This window comes from Rhinopithecus roxellana, chromosome 7 (genome assembly GCF_007565055.1).
Source record: "Rhinopithecus roxellana isolate Shanxi Qingling chromosome 7, ASM756505v1, whole genome shotgun sequence".
Taxonomy (NCBI): Eukaryota; Metazoa; Chordata; class Mammalia; order Primates; family Cercopithecidae; genus Rhinopithecus; species Rhinopithecus roxellana.
In genome coordinates this window covers 68,174,038-68,178,681 of record NC_044555.1, presented here as the reverse complement: position 1 = coordinate 68,178,681, position 4,644 = coordinate 68,174,038, and positions in this window count along the sequence as shown.

The window sequence follows — 4,644 nt, the reverse complement described above, 5'->3', positions numbered from 1 at the left end:
CCTTTGCATAATTTTCCTAGCATAGAGGCCCAGAAGTAGGATTACTGAGTAAAATGGTATGAGCATTTAAAATTTCCTATTGCATATTGCCAGATTTTATTTTAAAGGGGTGGTATTTATTCACAGTGTTAGCAGCCAGTAACCATGCATCAATTTGGTATTCTTTCCAGCCTGACATACTGTAATTTCTTCTGCCTCCCCTTAATTTTTGCTACTATAATTGGCCAATCAGTTTTCACAATTTAGTGTGTCTTTGCTCATTAGAAAGTGTAGACATTTTCCCATATGTTTGCCTTTTAATAGTATTTCTTCTTATCTGTTTGTGCCTTTGCTCATTTTTCTATGGTGCAAGAGTGTTCTTATCATAGCTGCAAGGACACAGGCTGGTGACTGTTGGCTGTGCTCTGATGTGCTCTGATGTGTCCTGCATAAGGGTTGACACGGCTGTCCACTCTCTTTTTGAAAATTTGGAAGCTTCTGTTTTGAGCTTCCTTAACACCCTGCTCTACTGGTTTGCCGTCCGCCTCTGGCTGCCCCTTCCCTGTCTGTTTCCTAAGGAGACGTCTTCTCCTGCAGCCTTCTCTGAAATGTGATGTTACTCAGAATTGTATCCTGGGTCCTTAAGAATATTTCTCATTGTAGGCCGGGTGCAGTGGCTCATGCCTGTAATCCTAGCACTTTGGGAGGCCGAGGTGGCCAGATCACCTGAGGTTAGGAGTTTGAGACCAGCCTGACAAACATGGAGAAACCCCGTCTCTACTAAAAATACAAAAATTAGCGGGCGTGGTGGTGCATGCCTGTAATCCCAGCTACTTGGGAGGTTGAGGCAGGTGAATCGCTTGAACCCAGGAGGCAGAGGTTGTGGTGAGCTGAGATTGTGCCATTGCACTCCAGCCTGGGCAACAAGAGCAAAACTCCATCTCAAAAAAAAAAAAAAAAGAATATTTCTCATTGTAAAATATAACATGCATACATACATACATATATATACACAGAAAAGTGCTTAAAACAAATGTACAGTTTGTACACTTGCAAAATTAGTTACAAGTGAACACCAGTGTGACTACCATGAAGGTCAGAAAGTAGAACTTTGCCAGCACCCTGAAATCTTCCATGTGTCCTTATCAATTACAATTTATCCTTAGAAGTAGCCAATCTCTTAACTTTTATGATAGTATCTTGCTTGCTTTTCTTTTCTCTCCCTCTGTCTCTGTCTCTCTCTTTTTTTTTCTCCGAGTTGGGACCTCACTCTGTCACCCAGGGTGGAGTGCAGTGGTGTGATCAAGGCTCACTGCAGCTTCTACCTCCTGGGCTTAAGCAATCCTCCAGCTTCAGCCTCCTCAGTAGCTGGGACAACAGACACATGCCACCATGCACAGATAATTTTTTTTTAATTGAGACAGAGTCTTGCTCTGTCACCCAAGCTGAAGTGCAGTGGTGCCATCTTGGCTTACTGCAACTCCCACCTCCCAGGTTCAAGCAATTCTCCTGCCTCAACCTCCTGAGTAGCTGGGGGTCCAGGCATGTGCCACCATACCCAGGTAATTTTAAAAATATTTTTAGTAGGGGCGGGGTTTCACCATGTTGGCCAGGCTGTTCTCCAACTCCTGACCTCGTGATCCACCCGCCTTGGCCTCCCAAAGAGTTGGAATTACAGGCGTGAGCCACCGTACCTGGCCTTTTTTTTTTTTTTTTTTTTTTAAACTTTTTGTAGAGACGGGGTCTCACCATGTTGCCTAGGCTGGTCTCAAACTCCTCGGCTCAAGTTGTTACCTGTGGAGGGTGTCCAGGTTCTTAGCATTTTGAACAAAGAATTGGACAAAACACAAACAAAGCAAGGAAAGAACGAAGCAACAAAAACAAGAGATTTATTGGAAACAAAAGTACACTCCACAGGGTGGCAGTGGGCCTGAGCAACCGCTCAAGGGCCCTGGATACAGAATCTTCTGGAGTCCAAATACCCCCTAGAGGTTTCCCATTGGCCACTTGTTGTTCACCCCATGTAAATGAAGTGGTGGCCTGCAATCAGAGACTGATGTGAAGTTACAAAGTTGAACGTCTATGCAAATGAAGACTTGGCCCACAATCAGTCTGATTGGCTGTGGACGGCAACCAATCAGAGGCTGAAGTAAAGTTACAAAGTCATACTCCTATGCAAACGTCTGATTGGTTGCAAAAAGCAACTAATCAGAGGTACTTTCAATTTTCCATCTGCAGAAAAGGTGGAGGTTTGCAAAGGATGTAGCCAGGCGTGGAAAGTTAGGGTTTTCCTTTCAATTTAGTTCTAGGAAGTCAGCGTGAAACAGCCTTAGGTTCCCTGCCTCCAGACCCTATTCTGCCTCAAAGTGATCCTCTTGCTTTGGCCTCCCAAAGTGCTGGGATTACAGGTGTGAGCCACAGTGCCCAGCCTTGCTTTTCTTTAGTTTTATCATCTACATGTGCATTCACTTTTTAAAATGTATTAAATAATGTATTTTGTTTGGTAGAGATGGAGGTCTTGCCACATTGCCTGGGTTGGTCTTGAACTCCTGGGCTCAAGTGATCCACCTGCCTTGGCCTCCCAAAGTGCTGGGATTACTGGCAGAGCCACTGCTCCCAGCTATATGTGCATTCCTAAACAATAATTTAGTTTTGCTTGTTTTTGAACTTTATGTAAATGGAATCACACTGTATGTATTCCTTTGTGTCTTCTTTCACTCAACTTCATATTTGCATGATTTATATATGCTGTGTGTGCTGTAGGTTTTTTTTTTTTTTTTTTTGAGACGGAGTTTCACTCTGTCACCAAGGTTGGAGTGCGGTAGCACAGTGTCAGCTCACTGCAACCTCTGCCTCCCGGGTTCAAGAGATTCTCCTGCCTCAGCCTCCTGAGTAGCTGGGACTACAGATGCCTGCCACCATGCCTGGCTAATTTTTGTATTTTTAGTACAGACGGCATTTCACCCTGTTGGCCAGGCTGGTCTCGAACTCCTGACCTCGTGATCCGCCTGCCTCGGCCTCCCAAAGTGCTGGGATTACAGGCGTGAGCCACGGAGCCTGGAGCCTGGCTGTGGCTGTAGTTTAATTGTCATTTCTGTATAGCATTCCACAATTTATTCATTCTGCTCTTGATGGACTTTTGGGTTGTTTCCAATTAGGGCTGTTATGTACAATGATGCTTTGAACCTTTATATGTCTTTCTTTGTTTCTTTGTTTCCTTTTTTTTTTTTTTTTTTTTTTTTTTTGGTGATGGAGTCTCGTTCTGTTGCCCAGACTGGAGTGCAGTGGTGCAATATCGGCTCACTGCAACCTCTGCCTCCTGGGTTCAAGCGATTCTCCTGCCTCAGCCTCCTGAATGCTGGGTACAGGCACGTGCCACCATGCCGGTAATCCCAGCCTTTTTTTGTTGTTTCTTTTGTATTTTTAGTAGAGATGGGGTTTCACCATGTTGGCCAGGCTGGTCTCAAACTCATGACCTCAGGTGATCCGCCCACATCAGCCTCCCAAAGTGGTGTGATTATAGGCGTGAGTCACCGCACCTGGCCTATATATCTTTCAGTAAAGCTATGTACACTTTTCTCTAGGATATATACCCAGGAATGGAATTGCTGGGTTCTTGGAGGTGTGTATCTTCAACTTTAATAGATAATGACAAATTGTTTTCCCAAGTTGTTGAACCAATCAATAGCCCCATCAGCAGTGTATGAGGATCTCTACTCTTCTACATCTTCCTCAACACTAATTATCATCAGACTTTTAAAAATTTGCCAGTCTGGCAAATGTGAAATGGTATGTTGTTGGTGTGTGTCTGTGTATATAACTTTTTTTTTTTGAGACGGAATTTCACTCTTGTTTCCCAGGCTGGAGTGCAGTGGTGCGATCTCAGCTCCCTGCAACCTCTGCCTCCTGGGTTCAAGCAAATCTCCTGTCTCAGCCTCCCAGGTAGCTGGGATTACAGGCATGCGCCACCATGCCCGGCTAATTTTGTATTTTTAGTAGAGATGGGGTTTCTCCATGTTGGTCAGGCTGGTCTCAAACTCCTGACCTCAGGTGATCCACCCACCTTGGTCTCCCAAAGTTCTGGGATTACAGGTGTGAGCCACTGCACCAGGCCATATGTATGTGTATATTTTACAACTTTATTAATATATAATTGATGTGCAACAAACTGCATATGTTTTAAGTGATGATTTGGTTAGTAAACATCCTTGAAACCAGAGCCACAATCAAGATAATGCACATATCTATTACCTCAAAAAGTTTTCTCATGCTCCTTCCTTCCGTCTGACGGTAGATGAGGTTAAGCACCTTTTCATGTTTATTGGATGTTGGGATTTCTTCTTTTGTGATGAGCTCATATAAGTCTCAACAAAGTTGAACAGTGTAATGAAGTAATCAGATGGGAAAGTTAGAAAGATATGAGGTTGTGGGGATTGAAGTTAAGATTTCAGTGGTACAGCAGTTCTGGGCCATTGCAAGATCCACTCGAGGCCCTGAGAGTGGGTGACTGGAGCAGAAAGGGAGGCCAACAGAGGTGAGTAGGCTGAAGAAACAAGAAGCATGGGATGTGGGATAGATCTTCCACATGAATGTTGAAGTGATTTGGATTTGGGCAAGACTAGGGGGTGGGCAAAAGGATATAATGAAGGGAAGTGCCTGAGAGGT